This window comes from Pleurodeles waltl, chromosome 5, assembly GCF_031143425.1.
Source record: "Pleurodeles waltl isolate 20211129_DDA chromosome 5, aPleWal1.hap1.20221129, whole genome shotgun sequence".
Taxonomy (NCBI): domain Eukaryota; kingdom Metazoa; phylum Chordata; class Amphibia; order Caudata; family Salamandridae; genus Pleurodeles; species Pleurodeles waltl.
In genome coordinates this window covers 1207557005-1207584723 of record NC_090444.1, presented here as the reverse complement: position 1 = coordinate 1207584723, position 27719 = coordinate 1207557005, and the positions used below count along the sequence as shown (strand labels likewise).

Below are 27719 nucleotides of genomic sequence, written 5' to 3'. Positions count from 1 at the left end.
AGGTGCAGTGTATTAAAAAAGTTGGATATGTATTTTTATTTTTTATATGTCCTGGTAGTGAAAAACTCTTCAATTTGTTTTTGACTACTGCAAGGCCTATCTCTCCCATAGGATATGATTGGAGCTGTCTTATTATATTTTATAAGTATAAATTCCAAACAGAAAGAGATAATTCCTTTAAGGTTGGTGTCTCTGGAATCACAATTTAAAGTCCTAACTATTGGTGAAGTCATATTTTAAATTGCTGTTCTGAAAATGCAACTTTTAGAAAGTTGGCATATTCTTGCCTTAGCTATTTGGTGCCTGCAGCCTGTCTGTGGTCACCTGACTGGGTGTAGTTGGAAGTTGTGCTTTGTGTATTCCTCCTAGACAACCACACACAATGGGATGGGAACTTAGGAGTGAATTGATGGACCATCCTGGGCACCTGAAGAGGCTGTGTCCTATGTCACGCACTCACCTAGTTACAACCATCAAGGTGATGCTGGACCTCCAATACTAGTTAGGGCTGCACAGTATAACAAGTAATGACTGTCTAGTTCCACCTACAGCCCATGGGGTAAAGGGGATGGGATCAAACAAGAAAAGATGAACCCACATCACTACAGTAGCTGCTCAACTGCCTCATACACTGCACAGTAGGTGGGACTCTCTGGATCTCAATATCCTCTATGCAGATGCAATACACTATAAAACGACAATAAACAATGTTATCAACAGATGCCCTACTTAGAATCTCAAGCAATAGTTTGGCTTCTAGTACACTTACAGGCATCATCATAAACATTAAATAAAAGAGAGACCAGCAACCAATTCAGGGATAAATGATGAACTTCTGGAATTCTAAAACATGCAGGATTTCCAATTCGGAGCAAATACAACTTTAGTCTCTAGAAACATTTTCCAAGGTACTCCATACAACTTGCCTTGAACACAATGACAAACTTTTAGTTTGTGCCTAAAGAGTTCAGAGTGCTAACAAAAGAGTTCAGAGTGCTGGGCCTCGGGGGAAGTGTTCGATTTGCCAACAAAGTTCAAAACCCAAAACGGCCTCACGCCTTCAGGGAATTTAATTCTTGAAAATATCGCAAGTCTATAGTTTAGTGTGCACTAACTTGAGAGTTAAAAACTTAGCCTTAACAATACTGAAACTGGAATCCATGTTGACAGGAAACTTAGTACAAGAAGCTCGAGAACAAACACACCCGAAGTGTTGCAGATGTCGGAATCACTGAGTCATCAGGAGGCTTTGGAAGACTGGAGTGCTGGAAACGCTGGGCGAATCAGGAGACGGTCGCAGGGAAGAAACTTGCGCAGGACATGGTACACAGGAAGGTGAGTGCAGGAACAATGCTTGTGCATGTCGGGAACAGGTTCGAGGCCAAGCCCCGATGCAAGTTCAAGGGGGTGTTTATACAGGAAGCCAAGAGTGCCCCAGAAGTAATGTTTCAATGAACCTAGGGAGAAATGCACATGTTACATAACAAGGGAAATGGACCTAACAGGTAGCAGGTGCAAACAGTAATTGACATATAACTATTACAATGGAACTCAAGTGCCTGATGGTACAACCCACAAAAGAAACATGACTATCTTAACTAGACACAAGGTATCTGCAGATGCAAACAGGATGAAACCTGCATAGCAACACAACAGGAGGGTCATTGGTTCAGACTTTTTGGGAGGGCGGGAAACCAAACATCATAGGCCCGAGAGGTGCCACTAGGGAGGCAACCATGACAAGGATTATTCAGGTTAGGGTGGTTCCACAAGGGAGGAGTAACATTAGCCCGGCGAATAAAACCCACCACACATGGGGCACAAGATGGAGTAATGACATCCTGCCTCTAGACAAAGGGCTGTATACCCCCTGGAACAAGGCATCTGTGCACATCAAAGGCATCTAGAAGTTTATCCTCACCTTGACTGGCCTGATCTGAAGCCTTAGGGACATAGCAGGTTTACAACAATGTTGCATCTACACCTGTACTCAGCTGTCTGTGAATCCATCCTGACAATTGGTGCCTCCCCAGTCCTGGAGCCTTGAAAGTGGGCCTCAGGTGTTAGCCAGTGGAACTGACACATCTTCTATGCCGAACAATGCACCTTTGAACAGAACCAACTCATCTTCTCAGCTGTTCAGCTGGCCTTGCCTGGTACCTGTAGCCAGCTCCGACTCCATCGCAGTCAGCCTGAACTTGTGACTCTGTCTCAGTCTGGGGTGACCAGATACCCCTGGTTGGAGTTTTATGCTTTTAGGCACTATTCTACAGTCTACTCTTTAAAAATGAATACCTTTTATTCTACTAATTAGATTTCTGTTGTTTTGGTCGTGTTTTATTTATTAAAGTAAGGTCTATTTCTGTTGCCTGTGTGAGGTCCTTTTTGTGTGGTGTTTTCACAGTTTCACTCTTTGAAGTGTTTCCCAAGTAGTTTACACATTGCCTTCAAGTTAAGCCTGATTGCTCTGTGCCAAGCTATGAGGGGGTTCAGCACAGGTTCATTTGGAGTTTGCTTGTGTCTTACCATGAAAAGGATTGTGGTTGCTACTTGACCAGGCCACACACCCAAGTCAACCAACAACCCAATTTCTAACAGCCTGTATAGCATAGAGGGTGTGCAAGACTTTATTTTATGGTAATACTTTGGTGAAAAATTGAACGGATACCTTCAGGTATTAGAGTTCAAAAAGAGAATGTCAGATATTGAGAGTGGATATATAATAGTGACATTCTATATGACATACTAGTACAAACTCTGATATTCAGATGTGTACCCTGATCTTGCCATTATGTGGAATATTTCAAAACATATCATTGAAATGACTGGGCTGTGATAATGCGTATTTGGGGAACAAGGTTGTTTCAGATGATTGGGAAATGCGAGGCAAGTGTGTTGACAGGAATTTGGATAGACATAGACTCATATTATGTGTGTTTAAAAAAAAAAACAGTTCACCATATAGCCATTACAGCTCTACGGGCTCTTTTTTTAATTATGAACGGTAGTTCTAATGTGTGTGTCTGTTGAGCTTCCTGTAGGGAAGTGGAGTATTATGCAGTGATGTTGGTTAAGTTTCACTAGGCAATACTATCGCAATACCCCAAAGATGGTACTTTGGATTTACAATAATAAATCCTTAGCTCGGTCCTGGTAGTATGGCAAATAGCAGGCAGGCTTTACTAGACCACTGATAGTTTAGGCTGTGTGTTTTCCCCAGGACTAAGCTGCAGCAGTCAGACCACTTTTACCTGACTCGTGAGTGCAGAGGTGTCCTGGCAGTCCTTGGTGTTAAATGAAGAACCCTCTATTTTGATACTTTTCAAGATGACAGAAGTCTTCCTCTGTTGTACAGACCAGGCAGTCCACTCTCTAGATGTGGCTAGCCTTCTGGGGGTATACTGCCTGCCCTAGATGCAAATGTGTCTGGGGTCAGGGGTATGGCTTTGTCCTCCACTGGAGGACAACCTGCTTGCATATCAGAGGTAGAGCGCACTTTCAAGCTCACAGCATTGATGTGCCACTTCACTAGCCATCCAAGGAGGGAGGGAGGTGTGACCTGCTTCCTATCCCGGCCATTGTCGTCCTGACTCCTGGGAGTGTTCACACCACTGCCTAGGGGATCAGAATCCTGTCTTTGTGGCAGCAGCTGCAAACTGAAAGCCAGAGCACAGGAAACCTGAGGCAACTCAGTTGGCAACCTCTAAGGTTGCTCTCTGGGTCTATGCCATACCACCCATGACACAAGATTGATGTCAGGGGTGAAGAGGCACATTGTTTGCTGCCAAACATGACCCACTTCAGCTGTGCCATAATGGATCTGTCGACCTCAGGTGTGAACGGGTGCCAGCCTATGTTGTCTAATGGACTGTTGTTCACTCATTGTAACTTTTATTGAAAAAAGTAACCATAGGGACATATAAGCTTGCACTTATAAGTCCACACCTTTACTATAATGCACCCTGCCTCCTGGGCTCAGGAGGCCTCCCTTAGGGGTGACTGACATATATTACTAGTGCTTTTGGCTGTGCCAAACATGGTGTGGGCACAGTTGAGTTCTAGCAGTTTGCACTGCTCCTGCAGTCTGCAATGGCAGGTCTGCTGTCAGTATTTTACAAGGGTCACTCAGGGTGGCTTCATGACCTTGTGACCCCTTAAAACCAATGCCCTGGATACCACTGGTACCATATACTAGGGCCTTATAACAGGGTTAAAGTAGTTGCCAACTGGGGATACCAATTCACAATTACCAATTTAGGGAGAAAGCACTGGCACTGGGTCCTGGTTAGCAGGCTCCAGTGCACTTTCAGAGTCATAACCAACAGCATCAACAAAGCAAAACATGTCGGAGTGGCCATCTAAAAAAAGGCACTTTCCTACAGTACCTTAGAGATCTGTTGTGGCTATTGTTAGTAAAATTGTTTTACATGAGTGAGGCATGTGTGCAGACATGGATACATGGAACACTGTTAGTAGAAATGCTTTTTATTGATAGTTAACATAGCGATTTTATAAGTTTGAAAGTTGTACTTTACATTTATTTTGTTGGCCATTTTGCTGTTATTTCTTCACTGCTGCCACATTAAGTCCCAGCGCTTGTAGTAGCAGTAATATGCTACGAAGTTCCATTGTATTACAGACATTTTGTAGCCCCAGCTTCTCTGAGCCCTAAGCAGCCCAGTGAACAAAGACAAATAAGGTAGTAAGAATGCAGAGCTTGTGCTGTATATTTTGAAAATCTTAAACTGTTCTTTTTCTCTAGCCACAACTGTTTAAATCACTCTCCTGGTTTTCCACCATACTGTGCTAGGGCCTCTAGAAGATATTCTCCAACCTCCTTTTTAGAAGCTAGAAAGGCTAACTACACCCTAATGCCTGACCAAAGTGTGTTTTACAGACTGCTTATTCTGCTTTGTTGTTTCACTTGTGTTTGGAAAGTGTAGGTAGCACTCGTTTTTGGCTAGAAAAAGTAATTTGTTTAGGTGTGCGAAATGCAGTATTTTTCGTGGCTTTAGATATGGGTGTTACCTACAGGGTGGAATAGGAACTACAAAGTGTGAATTAGGACTGTCTGTATCCAAGAAGATTCTGACTTTAATAGAACCTCCCAACCCCCCTGCACAATAGTTTCTACTTTATTGATTGGCCCTCAAGCTTCTTAACAGCCCTGAACCCTTCCCTCACATCTGCACAAGTCCTTAAATGTGTGGAGGGAAGCCCAAGACAAACACCTCCATTTTATATCCCCAGCTTCTCGAAGCACTAAACAGCCCAATGAACAAAGACAAAGAAGGTGGTAAGAATACAGACTTTCTGCTGTGTATTTTGAAGCTTTAAAACTGTTCTTTTCCTCTACCTGTGACTATTTAAATTTATCTCTTGGTTTCTGTGTAATTTGTACCTTTAAGTACCCGTTACTTTTTAAATGTCTCTCCTGGGTTTCCCGTATACTGTGCTAGGGCCTCTAGAAGGCGATTACCCCTCCCCCTTTTTCCAAGGTAAAAAGGCAAAACATACCACAGAGCCTAATAAGGGTGTGTTAAATAGATGTTTTAATTTGCTTGTGTTTTAACTTTTGTTTGGAAAATGTATGTAGCACTTGTTTTTGGCTAGAAAAGGTGATTTGTTTAAATGTGCCAAAAGTAGTATGTTTGTGGTTTAAGATGTGGGCCTTGCATGAAGGATTGAACAGGAACTTCAAACTGTGGGTTGAGCCTGCCTGTAACCAAGGAGGTTCTGGCTTCAGGAGCACTTCTCCGGGTTTTGCTGAAGATCACATGCCTCTTATATTATTTTCTTTCTGGTTGTTGCATCTGTGCTTTTACTGGCTCTTTGCACTAGGGTTTTTATTGGACCTAGAGTTTGGGGTTTGAGTTCTCATTGACTAATAGGGCTAGGGTTCTGATTGGTTCCTAGGACTACAGTTTTTATTGGCCCTAGGGCTTAGGGTCTGGGTTTAGATTAGCTAATAGGGCTGTAATTGGTTGGTACAGCCAGGTTTCCTATTGGTACTAGGGGTTAGGACTAAGGTTCTGATTGGGGAAGGCTAGGGTTAGGATTCCCATTGGCTGAAGATCATCTGAATCATCCATGGCTATTCAAAGTTAGGGCTCAAGTCATCTCAACCTGGTTGGAGAGGCTAAGGGTGGAGAAGCTAAGGGCAGTTGCCTGTTAAGGCTGAGTCAAACCTAAGGCCAGAAATGCTGCTCTTTCCATTCACCAACCACCACCATAACCCATCCACATCCACAAACATATTAATATACTCTCAGCAAATGGACACTACTCACTTACAACAAGCAAACCCTATCCACACTTCAGTTGTCTCCACAACCACTTTAAAACCCCGCAAGCCACATCTATTCACCTGTCTATCCCAATTGCCACACAATGCCACCTTCACTCACACAAAAAAACACTCTATCCTATACCACTATCAAATCCACACATCAGCAACACAAACCAACATTGTACGTATCCTTAATCCCTTCAAACATACACTTACATTTCATACAAAGCACCAGGTCTACACTCTAATTGCTCCTAAAAGACTGCTTCCCAATACCACCAAACATATACAGAACCCTCTATCATATCATCCACCAACAATACCAACCCTCTCTTTCTACCAAAAATACACAACTAAACAATCCTTACACTCAACTTCACCACAAATATTACCTCCTCCTTCTACCAAATAACACAAACACCTGTATCCATTCTCTCTCACACACCACATAGGCTCTCCTCCAATGTGCATCACCACCCCCTTTATCACTTAATCTACACTCACCAAAAGTACTTTACTTTCATATCCTTCACAGAAATTCACTACCACAAACGCCCCAACACAATAACATTCATTCACTCACCTCTCATCCATTGCACAGTTCAGAGCCTTAAACCGTGACCCACATGCTCCACCCCACCCCTAACCTTCAACCCCAAATAGATAAAAGCAAAGCAAACAACATGTCACTCTTCACAACTTTACATTGCCATGGTATGTTACACAACAAGGCTACTCTAACTCTAGAAAAGCAAAACAGTTCACCAACTCACTCTGAACCACCATCTCCACCACCAACACATGCAGACCCAACAAAATGCTTTCTAAATCTGCTGGACGAAGATTGTGATAGAGACAAATAACATTATGGCTATCTTCATAAGGTTAATACCAATACTAACAATACACTTGCTACAAGTTCAAAGAATACTACTCACTTATGCCAGCACGCCAGGACCAAAACACAATCTGTAGACTGCCTACTAAAAAATGTTCAATCACTCTCTAAAAACAAGCACCACATCTGGGACCTACACAAAGCCTGATTTACTCTTCAAGCTGAATCATGGTTGGGAGATAACATGGCTCCAGTGTTGCACGAAGCCGTTCCTTCAGGCTATCAAACTGTTCACGCAAAATCACATAGCCAGGTGGACTAGCTCTTATATTTAATGAAACAATAAATCCCGCAGAAGCTGATGACATTTCCACACAAGGTTGTGAGGCCCTCATGTCCAGATGCAACCCTACACCAACTTCCTCCTGTAGCCTCCTCCTTCTTTACAAGCCACCATCTAGCAATACAACATTCCCATACACATTTCTAGACACAGTTTCAAATTTTATGACACTAAGGCCCATATTTATACTTTTTTAGTGCTGCATTTGCGTAATTTTTTTATGCAAAAGCGCCTCAAACTTACAAAACTTGATTATATTTTGTAATTTGCGCTGCTTTTGCGTAAAAAAAAGACGCAAATGCAGCACAAAAGAAGTATAAATACGGGCCTATATTCCTACCTATGCATCCTTGGTGACCTAATATGGTTTGTGACACCTAATATGCCTCATCCAAGAACTATCATCACTGGTCTAGACACACTGAGCCTACATCAGTTTGTCCACAAACCCACACACACCGTTTGACACATCCTAGATGCCATTTTTGCGAATCGAGAACTAGTTACCTTTTGAAGGATTGCTCCAGTCAAATAGTCAGATCAACATCTCGTAGCTTTCCAACACAAAACACCACAAATCAACATAACTAAGGTCACCATACAGGCATCCACCTATGAACCATAGAACAAACTCAATTTTGAATACTTAGAAATACAACCAACTTCCAACAAAGATCTAGATATAATGAGTTCAATTCAGAAACTTTGAGTTGCTCCAGGAAATGTTTGCTATCCTAATACCCATTAGAACATCAAACAGGACAAAAAAACAAGCTCCTTGAAAGAATCCAGAACTAAATATGATAAAACAACATTTGCAAAGGTGCAACACACCTGGCTCAAAACAAATAGTAATCAAGACACATTTCACCAACACAAATGTAACAGAATATACAAGTAAACAATCAGAAAACCTATAAAAAGGTACTATTCAGACAGACTTCTAAATGCTACATGTGCAAATAAAGAATTCTATATTTTCTCACAGAATGTTGTAAACCTAAATGCACAGAAGGAACTCATCCCATGACTCAAGAATTTACAGCCAGACTGGTAAATCATTACACAATCAAAGCAGACATGTGGACTCCTAATTAATATAAAGCAAAACCACCAGTGCCACTCCATTTCCAGCACCCCCATCCAAATGTAGGCTATCCCAGCCTTTTAGTTCCTTCAAACAACTATCACAAAGTGAATTTATGGATCTGGTCAAATTAAGCAGGCCAGCAGGTTGCCCTTCTGACCCTTGTCTACCACAAATCTTCAAGAACATTCTTAAATCTAGCTGTGCTACCACACCAGTAAGAAAAATCATAAATAATTGTTTAACTACAGGAATCTTTCCAGAAGACTTAAAAAGGTATATATATGTACCCATTATTAAGGAAAACAAACCTGGACCTGCATGACTCAAACAACTACAGACCACTTGTATTTACAAATGGACCTTTCTTTGGCAAGCTAACAAAAAGAGCAGCATTCACCCAAATGTCACAATTCATTGACAATAGCCCTATATTTTCCTACCTCCAAACAGCATTCTATCCAGGAAGAGGCACATAATCTGCCCTCAACACCATCTGGGATGACCTTAAAAACAGTACACAGGAACATGTTCATTGCAGTACTTCTCTTGGAACTTTTAGCTGCCTTCCGCACAGTTGACCGTTACACTAATCCAAAGACTCTACAAAGCCGGCATAGAGGGGATTGCTTTGGCTGGATCACATTGTACTTTTACAACAGGACAAAAGTCATCCATACTCTCCCTTTCTTATCCAAACAGTACTTTACAGAAGCAGGCTTCCCTCAAGGCTATGTCAACCCACCAATGTTTTCCAACATCTACATGCAGTCATTACCAGCAATGATCACTGAATTTCAGCCTGCATGATATAACTAGGCAGATGACACACAAATACTTCCTAAACTGGAAAGCCCTAAAGACATTGGAAACTCCAAAATCTTCAGTTGCCTCAGAGCCATTGATCAGTGGATGACATTGAGCCACCTCAAATTATCAATGGATGCCCAAGTGTACAAGTTAGCACGATCAACCTTCATTACTATGAAAACTTTGTGACACACCTTCCCCAACCTAAGATTTCTGCACAAGGTCCAAGCTACTATCCCTCACTTACTGTCTGAAATTGATTATGCCAGTGATCTCTACTACTGGTCATCTTTATCAACTATAAAACCCTACAACAAATTCAGAACACTGATGCCAGACTACTACGTGAAAAGCTAAAAGCCAACATCTCCCCTGTCTTAAAGGCCCTACATTGTTTACCAATTGCCAGAAGATCCACCTTCAAGCTGCTTTAGAATACATGGAACAAGACCACTTTTTAACAGGAACAAAATCAGCAATCTCATATAACAAAGGAACTTCTGCTCAAGATTGGCACCTTGCATCAAAAACCCAGCATGCAAGAAATAAACATGGGTGGTACATCTTTCTGTGTTCATGGAGCCAAGCTATGAAATTAATTACCCCCACACGTAGGAGCCATGAATAACTATCTTATGATCAAAAGACTACTCAATAGTTGGCTCTTTCCTACATGACCACCACACTCAAACAAATGTACAGCATATGATTATATGTATGGATTTAGATATGCACATTTCTTTGTACAATTACATATGCTACTTATGGTTTAAAATATATAGAGATATTCTTTAGGTCTGCTTAACAAATGTATGTATTACTAATGGTTATATATATCTATATCTCTATCAATATCTATGTTTCCTCCTTCCTTGTGCCCCTCTCCTCTTTCTCCTCCCTCTTCTCCTCTTTGTTGCCATTTTGATCTGTGGTTTGTTTGCCTGTCCATCCGTAAAAAACTCATCTTGAATCACTGAACAAGCACTTTCATCAGCTCGTTCACCTTCCACTTCCGAGCCTGGATCTGAACTGACATCACTAAATGAGACCTCTTGTCTAAGTTGAATGACTTCTCCTATCCATTGTTTACGCATTATTTCAAATCTCTGCCCCAAAGTGTAAATTTGGCCTCTTTCATAATCAATCTTGTCATGCTGGAATGTTTGTGCCTTGTGCTGTTTCACACTTTCCTCACGCTTTTGCAGACGCGTCTTCATCTATTGTTTATATTTGTTTATACTATCCTGATCTTGTTCTTTACTCAGCTGTGTGTTAATTTCCTTTATTTGCCCCATCGCCATTTGGCTTGAACACTGAAGAAGGATTATATGTGCATCTTTGAGGGGATTTTGAGCCAAATGAAGCTTGTCTAGCAACTAACTTTTAATTGTTGTGGAAGTTCTTTAATGCATTGTTTTTAATGGTTTGGATATTGTGTTTTTGCATGTCATTTCAGGTGCACCACCAGAAGGCAGGACATTTGGGGTTATTTTGTCAAAAAATGAAGCTGAAATCTATTTTTATAATGATCATATGTCTGGCAAATTTATATGTTGTTTAATTTGCTATTGACAGTTTCTGGGAGTAAAAGAAATATGTTTAATATGGAGGATTAATTTGAAGTTTAGTTTGAAAATTGGAATATTGTGATGAATTTAGTTAGTTACATGTTTGTTTTATGATCATTGGAACATTGGGGTTCGATTGAGTATATTTCATGCCATAATATAAAAGAAAGAAGAGAAAAATTGATGGCAATGAAAAATAATTATGAAAATGTATTACTGATAACTCTTGGGAAGTCAAAACCAAGGATGGAACATTAAAGTCGGATGAATGAAAGAAATTATAGTGACAGGTTTAAATATGGCACTGCCTTTATAGCGTTTAGTAGAGCCCATTTTCTATGTTTTTTAACCCCTTCGCTGCCAGGCCCTTTCCCCCCACAGGTGCCAGGCCTTTTTTGGCTACTTGGGGCAGTTCATGCTTAGGCCTTCATACCTTTTTGTCCACATAAGCTACCCATGCCAAATTTGCGTCCTTTTTTCCAACATCCTTGTGATTCTAGCTGTACCCAGAGTATGTGGTTTCCCCAGGAGGAGACCAAGAAATTAGCCAAAACACAACTAAAAGTTTGTTTTTTTGCAAAAAAACAGAAAACTAGTGCTGCAGAAGAAAGCATGTGTTTTTTCCCCTGAATATGGCATCAACAAAAGGTTTGATGTGCTACAATTATCATCTTCCCAGCTTTCAGGAACAGGCAGACCTGAATCAGAAAACCACATTTTTCAATATAATTTCGGCATTTTTCCTGGGACATACCCCAATTGTACAATTTTTTGTGCTTTTATCCTCCTTCCAGTCAGTGACAGAATTGGGTGTGAAATCAATACAGGATCCCAGACAGCTAAACATTTCTGAAAAGTAGACAAAATTCTGAACTCAGCAAGGGGTCATTTGTGTACATTCAACAAGGTTTACCTACAGAAAATAACATGTGAAATTAAAAAAGATTGAAATTGTGGTGAAAAAACGACCCTTTCTCTCCACATTTTATTCTGTAACTTTTTCCTGCAACGTCATAATTTCAAAAGCAATATACCGTTACATCTGCTGGACTCTTCTGTTTGTGGGGATATATAGGGCCTGTAGGTTCATCAGAACCCAACGTGCCCAGAGCCAATAAATGAGCTGCAGTTTGCAATGGGTTTTCATTCTACATTGGGCATACAGCAATTTATTTGGTAAAATATAAAGAGTCAAAAATAGGTATCAAGGAAACCTTTGTATTTTCAAAATGGGCACAAGATAAGGTGTTGAGAAGCAGTGGGTATTTGCACATCTCTGAATTCTGGGGCCCCCATACTAGCATGTGAATTACAGGGCATTTCTCAAACAGACTTTTTTTTACACACTCTCTTACATTTGGAAGGAAACAATGTAGAGGAAGACAAGGGGAAGTAACACTTATTCGTGTATTCTGTGTTGCCCCAAGTCTCTCGATAAAAATGGTACCTCACTTGTGTGGCTAGGCCTAATGCCAGCTACAGGAAACGCAACATGGACACATCACATTTTTACATTGAAATCTGACAAGTTTTTGGGAAAGTGCCTAGCTGTGGATTTTGGCCTCTAGCTCAGCCGGCACCTAGGGAAACCTACCAAATCTGTGCATTACTCAAAACTAGACACCTCGGGGAATCCAGGATGGGGTGACTTGTGGGGCTCTCACCAGGTTCTGTTACCCAGAATACTTTGTAAATCTCAAAATTTGGCAAATAAACACTTTTTCCTCACATTTTGGTGATAGAAAGTTCAGGAATCTGAGAGGAGCCACACATTTTTTTCCACCCAGCATTCCCCCAAGTCTCCCGATAAAAATGGTGCCTCACTTCTGTGGGTAGGCCCTCGGAGACAGATGGGCTAAAAACAAAAAGTCTGATCTGCCACCAAGGGGGGCAGAACTGCCCAACAATGCTTTGCCCCCTTTGTGGGGTGATGCTTGCCCAGAGGGCAGCCCACACCCAACACAAAACACACACATACAAGAACCCTGGCGCTAAGTGGTTTCTGCCCCCCTTGGGGACAGATGGGCCTAAAATAAAATAGGCCAATCTGCCCCCAAGGGAGGGGTGGGGGGCAGAACTGCCCAACAGTGCTTTGCCCCCTTTGGTGGGGCGACCCTTGCCCAGAGGGCCACCACCCACACAAAACACACACTCACACAAAATTCCTGGCGCTAAGTGGTTTCTGCTCACCTTGGGGGCGGATGGGCCTAAAGAAAATAGGCCGATCTGCCCCCAAGGGGGGAAGAACTGCCCAACAGTGCTTTGCTCCCTTTGTTGGGGGACCCTTGCCCAAGGGGCCGCCCCTCCAGACAAAAAAACACACACAAAAACAATCCCTAGTTCATGTGTCTTCTGCCCCCCTTAGGGGCAGATCAGCTTAAAAATAATAGGCCGATCATGGCGATAATCATTATGCCCCATTAGGGGAGCGACCCTTGCTTAAGGGGCCGCTTCCTGCAACATTAAATAGTTGAAAAAAGAAATTGCTGATGTCTAGTGGGCATTCCAGTTGAGTGTTGAAAGAGACATAGAGGGAAAGGAAAGGCTTTTCCTTTGCCCCAATGCCCCTTTCACTAACAATCCCTCCCGGTCACAGGAGAAACTTACCTCTGTTCTCCTCGTCACACTGGAAGCAAATGGTTTCCAGCGAGATGGCGGCCTCTAATGATGTCAGCGCACAATCACGCACAGATGTCATTAGATGGGGGTAGGGGAGCGGGGATGAAAGGGGAAGCAATTCCCCTTCCATCCCTGTCCATGGAAAGGGGGTGGGAAGCCCTCTGGGAGAGCTAGCACTTCCCCCAAGGGCCGGGTTGAGGACGTAACAGTTACGTCCTCAGGAACCCGATCGGTGCTGCCGAGGATGTAACCATCACGTCCTGGGTACCCAAGGGGTTAAAGCAAAAATGGATGAGAAATAGTATTTAATGTATGTGTTTCTTAGCGATCAATGTTGTGACAAAGGCGTGTGAAGCACCGAAATGAGTTGACGGTCCTGAGCTAATAAAAGTTATAACACTAAACACTCGCTTGGATAGCCAAGACTTTTGTATTTGAACTGTGGAGTCATTTATGGATTGGTGTACAGCGTGAGGCGGTGTTCTGTTTTCAGCACCGCCAGTGGTTTGGAGACCAGAGGCAAATGAGCCTTGGTGGTGAAAGGATCTATATATATTTTCCAAGACAGCCTCTGAAATAGGGAGCCACCAACCCTGCAGGGCGGTTTCAGCATAGTGGTACGGAGCAACCCATGAATCAACAAAAAGAAGAACAAAGTGTTGAAGCCCAGTTTCAGTACTACAAATCATTTTATTGCATAAAATTGAAACAGCACACTTTGGGGGTCATTCCAAGCTTGGCGGGCGGGAACCGCCAGAAGACCGTACCGCGGTCAAAAGACCGCGGCGGTCATTCTGGGTTTCCCACTGGGCTGGCGTGCGACCGCCAAAAGGCCGCCTGCCAGCCCAGTGGGAAACACCCCTCCACGAGGAAGCCGGCTCCGAATGGAGCCGGCGGAGTGGAAGGTGTGCGACGGGTGCAGTAGCACCCATCGCGAATTTCAGTGTCTGCTAAGCAGACACTGAAATTCAAAGTGGGGCCCTCTTACGGGGGCCCCTGCAGTGCCCATGCCATTGGCATGGGCACTGCAGGGGCCCCCAGGGGCCCCTCGACACCCCTCACCGCCATCCTGTTCCTGGCGGTCGAAACCGCCAGGAACAGGATGGCAGTGAGGGGGTCAGAATCCCTGGGCAGCGGAAAGTTGGCGGTACACCGACGACTTTCCGTTTCTGGCCGCGGCGGAATGCCCAAAGGAGCACCGCCAGCCTGTTGGCGGTGCTCCCGCGGACCCCGGCCCTGGCGGTATTTACCGCCAGGGTCGGAATGACCCCCTTTGTTTCCTTTCCTTACCCTGACGTGTTTCGGCTCCGGTAGAGCCTTGTTTACAGGTGAATCTATTTATATCACAAAGTGATTGGGTGCTTGTAACTAAACTACCACGTGATTATAGTTTCAGAAAATACATTTCTCATAGAGCACTGAACAACATTGGTAAATAGTCCTTTGATATACAGTGTGAATCTCAAGTAAAGCATAATTACGTTCCAAAACACTACATAATGTGATGAATTGATTCTGTTCAGTGCACCTGGATACAGTAGCTTCACATTATGATGAAACTGAAAAACAGTCTGGTTAACCATTTTCATAATCTAAATTTGCCCAGTGCTGATAAATATAATCCTCTGAATGCTGGCAGTCTGAAAAAGCCGCAAAGAAGCACTCCCCTTCTCGTAGTCCCTTGCTCACCTCCACGCTTTTAAATCACAGGGTAAATCCTTTCCATTCACGTGAGGGCAAGAGGGTCATGCTCCCAAAATACTTACAAGACAGCCTCTGAAATAAAGAAGCCACCAACCCTGCACATTGCCACATGATTAGATGTGTTTCGGCACAATTGCCTTTCTCAATGACATTGAGAAAGGAAAAGCGATTGTGCCAAAATGCGTCGGTTCATTGCTTTATGTGTTGGCAAAAAAGGTATAAAGGTGATTGCAACAGCTCCCATGAGTGTGCTTCTATTATATATTATAGCAACCAGACCTGGATTGCATGTCAAGAAAAAAAAATATATATATATATATATATATATATATATATATGTCTCAAAACAACACCCTTTCAGAGTTAGGGTGATGCACAAATTATGCAAAGCAGAAGAGAGAACTCTGGGTAGTTCACAAGTTTAGGTGGAGAACAGATATCAAAAGACTTTGTCGCTTTCTAGCTTGGCATGAATGGCACTGTGCCAATCCTATGCTTAAAAGCTTTGCTAGAAAAACAAACATTTGAGGTGAGCAAATCTAGAATGTCACTGGTGTTGCAGGGTGCTCCTTACTGGAGCTGCTCTGCGCCTTATACAATTAATTGCAATTATAATTACCTGGGTAGAGGTTGTGGGCAGTGTTTGTCTATCTGTCCTTTATTTCCTCCAGCAGGGGTTTGGGCATTAAACTTCCAGGCTTGCATTCATGGAAATTACACTTTAAATATGGTGAATAGAGTATTGACTTTCATATGTTTGTCTGCTGTTTTTAACAGTGTACCACTGTATAAGAAGTAAATCAAATTCAGTGGAAGCAGCGGACAGATGACTGACATTTTATCTGTCAAACTGCCAACCTCTAGATAGAGTAGGTGGATCTCCATGACAGCAGATGGGAAATCAAACTTTTTTCATTTAATATGGCCCTAAGTCTGAAGGTAACACCCTTAACTGCAGCAACCTATCAGGTGTATCAGATCTCTGCTCCACTGGGGAAGGCCTGGAACTGCACCTACATCCTAGTCCAACATGAACTATTTTTTTCATGATGCTTGACTTTTCTAGGTGCTTTTTGACTTAAAATGTAATGTGCATGGGTCCCCTTAGCCTATCTTAATGAACTTGGTATTTTTACCTCATTAAATACTTTTAAATTGGTTTGGAAATTTTATTGTGTTGTGTTTATTACTTTAAATTTTTTGCCTCTGCTTGTATTTAGCACTCACTTCTCTTAGGATTGCCTTCTGTTTGTGCCATAGCACCTAGGGTCAAGCAGAGATTTTCTCAGAACTGTGCCATGCCTTAACCAGAGGGAATATATGGACTTAGACGTCGCCAGGGGTTGCAGCTACGACACTTGGCCTGTCCTTTGCGACCCCTGGCACTGCCTTTCCGACCCCTGCCCTCAGAGGTCTCAAATTCGGTGCCAGGAACACAGTGACCGCTTGTCCTTATGGGCGTCAGTTTGGGCTCCACTCGCTTTGTTTTCTGTCAATGTTTTATTAACCGGTTCTGTGCCCAGGACGTAATGGTTACGTCCTGAGGCACAGTGCTGCTGTGCCCAGGACGTAACCGTTACGTCCTGGTCACAGAGCCCAGAGGGAGCGCTAGCGCTCCCTCTGTGGGGTTAAAGTCAGGGATGGAAGGGGAAGCCCTTCCCCTTACACCCCCGCCCCCCCCACTCCCCCTGTGACGTCAGCGCACAAGCGCTCGCTGACAATCACAGAGCCTCCAGCGCGATCGAAAGAGAAATGCTTTGCATTTCTCTTTCGATCACGTGGTGAGGCCCGGAGAGGCTTCAAAGGGAAGGAAATGAAGTCTCTCCAAGCGTTTCAAAAGCCGGATTGCTTGCCCAGTAGACACCAGGGATGTTTTTTTGGGGGGGGCAGAAACCTCTAGGCACCAGGGATAATTTTGTTTTTTTTTGTTTTGTTTTGTTTTTAGTTTTAGGTGTGGGGTGCGACCCCTTAGGCAAGGGCCGCTCCCATACGGGGCAAATTATATTTAGGCCATTTCTGCCCCCCTTGGGGGCAGATTGGCCTATTTTTATGAGGCCAATCTACCCCCAAGGGGGGCAGAAACCACTAGACACCAGGGAGTTTTTTTGTTGTTGTTTGTTTTTCATGTAAGGGGAGCGACCCCTTAGGCAAGGGTCGTTCCCCTGGGGGGCAAATTTATTTTAGGCCATTTCTGCCCCCCATGGGGGCAGATCAGCCTATTTTAATTAGGCCAATCTGCCCCCAAGGGGGGCAGAAACCACTAGGCACCGGGGATTTTTTTTTTGGTTGTTGTTTTACAGATGGGGAGCGTCCCCTTAGGCAAGGGTCGCTCCCCGGGTGGGGAAAATTGTATTTAGGCCATTTCTGCCCGCTTTGGGGGCAGATCGGACGATTTTAGGTCAATCTGCCCCCAAGGGGGGCAGAAACCACTAGGCACCAGGGATCTTTTTTTTGCGCTGTCACGCAAGGGGAGCGACCTTGAAGGCAAGGGTCGCTCCCCGGGGAGGGGTGGGGGGGCAAATTTATTTTAGGCCATTTCTGCCCCCCCTGGGGGCAGATCGGCCTATTGTTATTAGGCCGATCTGCCCCCAGGGGGGGCAGAAACCTCTAGGCGCCAGGGCAATCAGGGCAGGAGTGGGAAAAGGCCTGGCAGCGAAGGGGTTAAACTGATGGTAAATAATAATTTATTATTCATTATTAGTGTAATAAAAAACGGAGTACAATTAGCTGGAATGACAACTATGATAAGTAAAAATAGCTTTAGGTGTATGTTTTGTGAGTGCTTGAGGGTGAGTGTGTGCTTATGTAAGAGAGAGGTTATGCAGGTGTGAATTTGTATGGATGTGTAAATGTGTGAGTGAGTGAAAGTGGTGGTCAAAGGGCATGTGATGTCACTCCCGCTACACCTGGTAATTCAGTGAACTGACGTGCATGTTTACGGAATTGGTAGTTACACCCGCCGCATAAATGAAAACCCCCATTTCTAACAGTTACTGTGTAAATAAATACATTCAAAGACGTGAGGAAGGGAGAGGAGATTTTGACACTAAGGAGAATGTGACAACAAGGACAATCAAACTTACAGAGATCTAAATATAAAATCTCCATCATGATTTTTCTGAAAATGCTATATCTTCATCTTTAACTTAATAAGTCGTTCTGATTAGCATACTCTATTACAAAATAGTTGAAGGTCACGGTCAATTGCTTTAAGGTCTACTATTGAAGAGTTTTGATTAAAGCAATATCAGCGTCAGTGTAGAACTAATGAAGGCACGTGCTAATAGAAACAATGTTGCAAGAAGGTTTGAAGATGAAAGTGATTTTGGTGTGCCTTGTAATGATCTGTAACACATTTTGGTACAAATAACTTTGGAACATAAGTGTCGAAATCGTTCAACAAACATATGAACGTGTTGTTTAAAGTAATACTGACAATAAGAAAACGTTAGTGTCTAATTTAGAGGCTGTAGAACAAAAACTGTTAAGAATTGCAAATTACGAGCTGCCTGCTATGGGACAAGAGACACTGTAGCGCCGCATTTGCGCCGCTTTTTAACGCAAAAGCGGCGCAAACTTACAAAATACAATTGGCCCGTATTTATACTTTTTTTAGCGCCGCATTTGCGCCGCTTTTTGGCGCAAAACGGCGCAAACCTACAAAATACAATGGCATTTTGCAAGTTTGCGCCGTTTTTGCGTCAAAAAACGACGCAAATGCGGCGCAAAAAAAGTATAAATACGGGCCAATTGTATTTTGTAAGTTTGCGCCGATTTTGCGTCAAAAAACGACGCAAATGCTGCGCTTAAAAGGTATAAATATGGGTCTGATTTTACTTGTGTTTGATGTGCCTGAACGGACATGATTGTGCTATTGAATGTATTGGAAACGAATATAGAAGACAGCGAGACATTAAGTCAAAAAAGAAGCAGAAGAAGTCCGATCTGCACTGTCCTTATGCATATCACCATTGCAGTCAAAATCACAACCTGAACGTGCAAGAAAATCAAATCAACAATATGGAGTGTATTGGAACATGCATTAATCTGGCAATTACCTTCAGGATTTTTGTAGCACCACAGCGCAGGTAGGTGAGGGGCGGTTTTACTAAAGTTGGCAAACTTGAAATGTGGTAGGAAATTATGCTGCGATGGGTCAAAGTGGGGCATTTGACACCCAATTGAATGTGAGGGTCAGTTATCACAATCATTAAATGAAAACTATTGACATGTTTCGTATTTTTGAGTTTGCAATAAGAGCTGTTTGCCACCACCATAAATGATGCTGATTATTAAGATAGTATGTCTACAAAGGTAACCCTTATTATTTAGAAAGCAGTTTACGCAGGTGCCCAAATATTAGTAAAATAGACAGCATCTGGTTTAGAATTATATGAAAGAATTGTAATGCCATACATTTTATTTGGAGCATTACAGGACTTAACAACTCTGCAACATTATTGACATTACTGACATATCTGTACTTAGGAGAGCAGAATGTGATGGGCAAAAAGTGATAATCTAGTAAAATATTTTGAAATTAGTAAAGCATAGCATTAGGACTCTCGGTTTTATGGTATTTTTTTTAATTTTTTTTACCATTTCTGCATTTTTCCATATTTATTTTTTGGGCATTTTATTGGTATTTATCCATAATTAGTTTGTGTTTTGGAATAAAGAAAATCGTAATGTGGTACATTTCCACATGTATTTAACTAGTAAACACTCATACTTCGATGCCTGTTGCATTTTAGCAAATTAAGCAGTTAAAAATAACATAATACTATACCCACATGTAACATAAGCTTGTTCTCTTTAACTCCCCAAGCTGTCTATCCACTCAGCTGTTGGTCTGGAATTCATGAAGGACAGCATGAAGTAACACTAATAGGAAGCACAGTATTTTGTATTTTTCCACTTTTAAAAATAAATACAGACAAGAAATACATTGTTTTCTGTCTGTATTTTCCTGTAAAAATTAGTAAAAAACGAAAAACTGGAAACCTTAACCATAATAGTTGGCTACATCAATATCTTCCAGATCATCCATTTCTACTGTTAGTGTTACTCTATTTACAATTGCTGTATTATGTAGGATGCCACGTATTATTACAATGCAACACACCTTTGCAGTACGCTAATTACCTCTGTGATCATGTAGGTATCAAAATCTTATTTTGAGTATTCAGAAGCTTATTGAAAATTACATTGTCAAGTGCTTTCTACAGCACAAAGTGTCAGGATCAGAGGTAAAAGGAGGCATGAGACACACTAGAGCAGGAAACAAGCACAGCGGGGACAGAATAGGTAAAAGTGAGATTGGAGAAATTGGAGGGCTGATCAGTGGAGATTGGGGCACAAAGGTATCAGGCAGGTTTTCCAGGTCAAGAAACCAATCTACGTGGATCCCCGAGAGAAGATGGGAACTTCCACAGGAATTAAGAAACGGTGCTCAGTTGCTTCACAGCTGCTAAGTTGGAAAGGTCTCTGACTCACAGTCTCACATACCTTTTTCTCCATGTCTGTACCTTTGTTGTTTTCTTGGTTTCCCCCACCAGTTTCTTGTTTCCTGCCAACTGCAGCTGACTAAATTTTTTTTAGCTTAGTTACTCTTATATCTGCTGTCTAAACATACCCGTTCCACCCTGAACCTACCTCACTTGTGCTGTCTTCTGTTTCTTTCACTTGTAATATTCTGCTTACTTCGTACCAGCTTCATCTCAATTTGTCCACTTCCCAGCACTCAGGCTCTTCAGATTGCAGGAGGATTACTGCTACTCTTGGCCCATTATCGACAGTTCCTTACTGAGAACCTGATAGGTCTGGACCCGAGTATGAGTTATGAATGGAGGTGGTTCTGCCTTGTATTATTAACTATATCAGTGCCCTTTATCAACAAGATACTGAGAGGAAGCTTGAAGCAGACCACCAAAGATTCCTCTGTCACACCAATCCTGTCAAACATGATCCTTGCTTGTACTGGGAGATGAGTAGTAAAACTATTTTAAAAATAGCTACTCGGATGATGACATTGCAATACAATTCCTTTGGGTACATTATCTGCTGGAAGTGTGCCCTTCCCCCAGGGTCACACCGGATTTTTGCCTTCTTTCACTGAACTATGCCTGGGCAGAGTTCACGGAGTTCTACTCCATGGAATTCCACAGAGTTGATTAAAAACTCCATGGAATTCTGTGGAGGCGAAGTTCCATGAGCAGCGGAGTCCTGAATGCGCCCGATCTGTGAAGTGCAAAGCAGGGTCGGGCCTGGTTAGCCAAGCCCAACCCTGCTTAGCACTTCAGAAATCGGGTGCATTCAAGAGAGGAGCAGTGGGGGCAGTGAAAGCTGCTGTTTCAGGCCTCTTGTGCACCAGCCTGTCCCATGTGCACTGCACACGAGGCAGGCTGTTGCACAAGAGGCCTGAAACGGCAGCTTTTGCTGCTTATGGCTCTGGCTTGAATTCAGGCCAGGACAATAGGCAGCGAAAGTTGCAGTTTCAGTCCTCTTGTGCACAAGGGCACACAGTGAAAAATAAGAAGAAAAATGAGGGCTCACCTGGGTCCTTGTTGTCAGCCATGCTCTGCCTCTCTCTGCCCCCTGCGGGATCTGGTCTAGAGCTGGTGCTGGCAGCAGCTCCATGCTGCCATGACAACGTCGGGCCGAGAGTGCCTGCACTTGCACTGTGTGGCCCATAACTGGGCTGCAGTGTGCACGCGGTGAACTCTGCTCCGTTTATGGGGATAGCGTAGTTTTGGGGCAAACTCCACACTCCAAGCAGAGCACGGAGTGACAAACACTCCGTTAGCTCCGCAGTCAGAGCAGAGCTCGCCGCCCACCCCTACACTGAATCTGTTCTTGTTGGCATTTAGATTCTGCACATTTTACTCCTAGTAAAATACTTCTACTTTTCCTTGTACACATGGTAAATTTGGATTATTTATCTTAGTTTGAAGTCCCTAGTATTTGGTACTACGTGTATCCATGGCCTGTAAATGAAATGCTACTAGCTACCTGCCTCACTCATTGTGCCACCCACTACAGTAGCACTGTAAAACATGCCTACAGGCCTGCCCTTGCAGCCTGGGTGTTCACATTTTGACATGCCCAAAAAAACTTTTGCCAGGTTTAAACCCTCTTTTGTGAGCCTTCAGTAGGGACTAAGGGCCAGATGTAGAAAAGGATTTTATCCATTCTATGTCTGTGGGAAAATGTCTTTGTACATATGGGCCAAGATGTTTGTAAGGCAGGGTGCATGGTATATAAAACATAGGACATTTATGTTCAATGCTTTACATGTCTTGGCAGTGAACCGCCCCCCCCCCCAAAGTCATTTTTTACTGTTGTAAGGCTGGCTCCCCCGTAAGAAAACACTGGTTGATTATAACAACTTGCTTGAGTTCAGTTTGGGAGCAGCTAGAAAAATGATTCAAGTACTCATTTTAACAGTAACTTAAAATCCAACTTAAAGGTAAAGTTGGAAATTTTATTACTATTTTAGAAATTACACTTGTAGAAAGTTATCATTTCTCTGCCAAGGCCAAAAGGGTCTTTTTACCAGTATCCAGTGTCACCTAACTGTTGATTAACTCCACTATGGTGGGATGTGGATTGCTCGCAGACAGTAGTCAAAAGTCTTGAGAGCAGAGAGGCATTTGTCCTTCTTGAGCAGGATGGCCTTGGGGACTGTGCCCAGCCTCTTCCAGAGCTTACAAAGGAGTCTCCTCTGTCACAAGCAGATGTAGATGACTTCTAAGCCTACCATCGAAGTTGCCCTGCTAGCCAGCTTTGCTCCTATTACAGTGGGAGTGGGGAGATATCCTAGAACTGGTTTAGAGGGACCACAAGGGTAGGTTTGCCTATTGTAATCACCAAACCTCTGGGTAGGCACAGCCATCTCTGCCTAGGGGAAAATGGATTCTGCTATGTTGGCTTTAGAGAAAGAACTGTACTGTGAAATAGCTCACAGTGAAACATGCAAGGTGTGCTGCAAATGTTGGTAGGATTACCCATGGGAACATTTACCTTATTGGTTCGGGAGTGGCCAGGTGTTTCCCCCACCCACAGGTGGGCACTAGATATTAATATGGCACACCTTAATTACCCTGTTCAGAATACTCCTGGAGCTGTGAAGATCAGAAGAAGGACTGCCCTGCTGTCTGAAACCTGAAAGATGACTGGACCCACTTAACTTGAAGCCAGGTCCCCAGAGATGACTCCAAGGGTCTGTCTGACCTCCTGTTTGAGGTTACAGGAACACAACAAGCTCCAGAGTGCTTTTTCTTGCAAGTGACCAGCTGAGCAGTACAAACTGGACCTGCAGAAAATCCTGCTGCTGGCCTCTGCTGGAGTGAGTCATAATCTCCAGATAGTGGCCAAAAGGTCCAGGACCCTTGGCTAGTGTTAGAATGTGCTCCTCTTGTTCCCACATTGTTAGAACTGGGACTGAGAAACATTTTGAAAACTTTCTGCCTGGACCATTGGAGACCAGGACCTCCACCAAAGATTCAGCCATTGACCTCAGCTTGCTGGTTTGCCTCGCTGAAGGAGATGTGAATTCCAGAAAAGTTTCCAATCCTGAACTTAGAGGGCCTCATTGGGACGGGCATTGAGTAGCATCCCATCAACGCTGAGGTATTCCTGGGCACATACTTCTGACTTCACCTGCTCAGTTTTCAATCCTCCTTTGAGGACTGCAGAGGGCCCCCACTCTTCACCCGAGTCAGATCTATCTTGGATCTTTGCCAATTGACGGCTCATCTACAACCACTTTAAAAAAAAAAAAAATCTAAGTTAGAAGGTAAAGTTCCCACAATGATGCACCTGTTCCCTATATCCAACCCACGTTTTATCGAGGTTGACCTTAACTTTTATCTTTAGACTAATCTAGAGCAACTAGATAACTGCAATTGGTGCTTTATGCATTTTGGTACTATTTTTAATTCAAACTTTAAGAAATATCTCTGGTTCTAAATACTGGGTTTTTGTCGTTTTTGGTATAATTTTATTTTCTAAAATGTACTTTATTTTTTCATTTTTTCAGTATTTTTCTTGTGTTGTATTTTTACGTTATTGCTGTTTGAGTGCTGCATAAATACTTAAAACATTTCCTCTAAGTTATAACTGATTACTTGGTGCCAAGCTATTACAGTGCTCAGCACAGGTTTATTTATTGGCAGCTATGGTTAACCCTGGCAAGGATTTTGAATATTATTTGAGGTGGGTTCCCAAGCCTCTCAACTAATACTCCAAGTTCTTACAGTATCTGTGTGTAATAATGTAGTAAAAGAATATCTTTATTGATCTTTTTCTCTAATATATAATTTGGTACATATATATGCCTACATACATATGTCTTTCTTTCTTTAACTTATGAATAGATTCAATACATTCCGATAGACTTTAGGGATCAGTATTACTGTTGTGCAAATAGAGACATACATTAGTTAAAGATAGAGGTTTATTTTTCTTTGTATTCATATTATTCTATAGCTTTCATATTGTCAGTTGCTAACTATACAAATAAGAAGTACAGGCATTTACGTAACAATATAAAGATTACGTATTACGCTTGCTACTAAAAAAAAAGAATGGGGTTGAAGACAGAAAAACTTTCACCCTCAATGTGCGATAATCAAATGTGTATTGAAATTAAAATATTAGCATCTTATATTGAACGGAGCCATGGTTCATACTGGGTGTCTCCACACTTCATTTGGAAATAGATAATTGTATTTTATTAAAAACAAAGGCCCAGATTTAAGAGGGCCTAGCGCCATTCCAACGACACATTAGCATGACTTTTTTTATGCTAATGAGGTGTTGGAAGGCCAAAAACTCTGCACCATATTTACAAAGAGGCACAATGCTTGCTTTACCAGGCATAATGTATTCAAGGGGGGCATTCCAGCGCTAGGGGAGGGCAAAAATATGGCTCAAAGAAATCAAAGAGATTCCTTTGCGTCATTTTTATCAGCATTTTTAAAGGGAGGCTCCCATTGTTTGAATGGGCCTCTTTGTGGTTTGCAGGATTAGCGTAATATTTTTTTATACTAATCCTGTAAAGCACTGGACTAGTGTCAAAACTAATTATGCTAGTACCCCTGACTACCACCATGGTGCACCGTATTTTAAATATGGCGCACACATGGTGGCATTAGGGGGGTGCTAAGGGGTGCAAGAAAATTGGTGCTGCACTTAATACAGCACCACTTTTCATAAATCTGCCCTAAAATGCATTCCCAAGTCCTGGGATGTGACATTATAGTTTAATTGGATAATAAGGAAAATAGATCTATTCTGTCTGTCAACAGATCCATTGCACTGTTAAATACAGAAATCAAATCTTCATAAAAGTGCTTCTATTTGGCCTGCAAGAGTGGATCAAGGAAAATACTTAACCTCTGTGGTACAAACTAGAATTCGCACTGTCAGTTTGGTAGATGATAACATGGTGGCTTTGTATTTGATTGCAACAAAGTCCACATCTACCGGAAGTCGGAAGCGATGTTGTTGTTTTGTGAGCTCATTGTGGTCTCTTAGATAGACCTAAAATTTGCACCAAGTTATTTAACCTGGGTTTTGATCCAGTGCTGTTGGTTTTAATGTAGACCAATCGTTCGGATACTCAGGTTCAAGTACAACTTGATTCCTTGATATACACGAATCTTTCAAAAAATAAAATCATAACAGACAACAATGTATATTGGGAGATGTAATGAGGTGGCAATTAGGTTTCTTTGCTTGCCTTTGGGGATGATTTAATAAAGACGGATCATCCCCCTTCAACCGAGCTTCATTGACTGCTGGACTCCTTGCTTGTATACCACTGTGAGAATGGTCTGACTATGATAATACTGAAACATCAGTAATGACATTTGCATTGGGTAGATGCTCAAAAGCAAGGTACTCAATTACAACCAACATTGAAGGAGTTGCCCAAAATAAATACTTGTATTATTTTACATAGATGTTTAAACTGGAAGTCTAACTTGCAAAATCTGACCCACCGAGCAGCAAAAACATGTGCAGCCATTGCACTCTTTAACAGTAGCTATGATGGTACCAGTTTAATTCCTCTTTTGGAGGTGTTCAAAGATATGGACATACCTTTACTACTTTCCTGCTGCCCCTGCCTAAATGATGTCAGTTGTACATTTGGCACCATAATGTAAGTTATATGGCAGACTCAGGGACTGGGGTTACTATTATTTAGGTTTTACTCTAAACCTGGACGTGAACCAGTTGGAACACAGTGCCATTCTAGTACAAGGTAATCAAAGTAAACCCATTAATATTAAGATGAGCATGTTTAAAATTGTAAAATATGTATGTGAACAGAAAGCAACTGAACAAATAGGCCCTCATTATGACATTGGTGGTCTTTCCCAAAGACCACTGTGCTGGCGGCCGCCAAAAGACCGCATTGGTGGCTGTAATACGCCCGCCCAATTACGACACACAAAAACAAAATCACCAGAACACAGCCACAAAACTAACACCGTCAGGCTGAACGATGGCGGCAGAGATGTGGTCCCACCAGCCACACCGCCACGACAGAAAAAGCCCCCCCAGAACGACTCACAAATCAGCACCGCGGTCATAGTGCCGCGGTAATCCATTGGCGGTTGGGACCACGGTGGCCGAAATGGACCCCCCCACTACAACACAACACTACATTGGCCAATTCGAATACCCCACACCTGAAACACATACACAAGCCACACCTCCACCCTAAAAAACACACACACAACCCCTTGCCATGACAAAAAAGTGACATACATTGCATGACCACGCTAAAGATCACACTGCACAGAGACATCACAGACACCTGCACAGCTCTCACGCATCACACTTCACTTAATTTTTTTTACACTCAAACACACATCACACTCACCATGTCCCAACAAAAGCACCCCCATTGCACTGATGACGAATTAAGGACCATGGTGGACAAAATCATCAGGGTCAAGCCACAGCTGTTCAGGGCATGAGTCCAGCCAACTTCAATGACAAAGAAGATAGAGTTGTCGCATAGGCTCTCATTATTCTAATGAGACTACTGGATTTGAGGGGCAGAATTGCCTGCCATGTGGGAGACTGAGCCTAAACCCACTACAGGTGACACCTGCCGATCCAATCTGAGTCTTTGCTCCGGCTAACTAGAAGTGCCTCATCTCTACCTAAGAGCAGGGATGATTGGGCAGCTGAGCGCATGACACAATTGACTCCTCAAGGGTTGCAGAGCTGTGAGAGCAGGCCCTCTGGAAGTGCGGAGGACCACAGACCCGGGACCCAGGTGCTGCCGCGAGCGTGTGGGGCTGTCGCGGTCCGCTGTGTGGAGGAAGCACAGGTGACCTGCCCTGGCCAGGCCATACCACGTGGGCCTTGAGTACGGGTGGCCACCATCAGCAGCACCAGTGGCTCTCGGCCCCCTGCAGTGGGAGTGAGCCTGTGTTCACTGC

At 42.9% G+C, this 27719-nt stretch overlaps 1 long non-coding RNA gene across 1 annotated transcript in view; it reads right to left on the bottom strand.

Annotated features, from left to right (window-relative positions):
- Positions 1-874: 874 nt before the first annotated feature.
- LOC138297373 (uncharacterized) overlaps positions 875-27719 on the bottom strand; it is a 91264-nt gene continuing 64419 nt past the window's right edge. The window contains exon 4 of the long non-coding RNA XR_011204063.1: positions 875-1457. This is a non-coding gene — a long non-coding RNA (uncharacterized lncRNA). The remainder of the gene's footprint in view (positions 1458-27719) is intronic.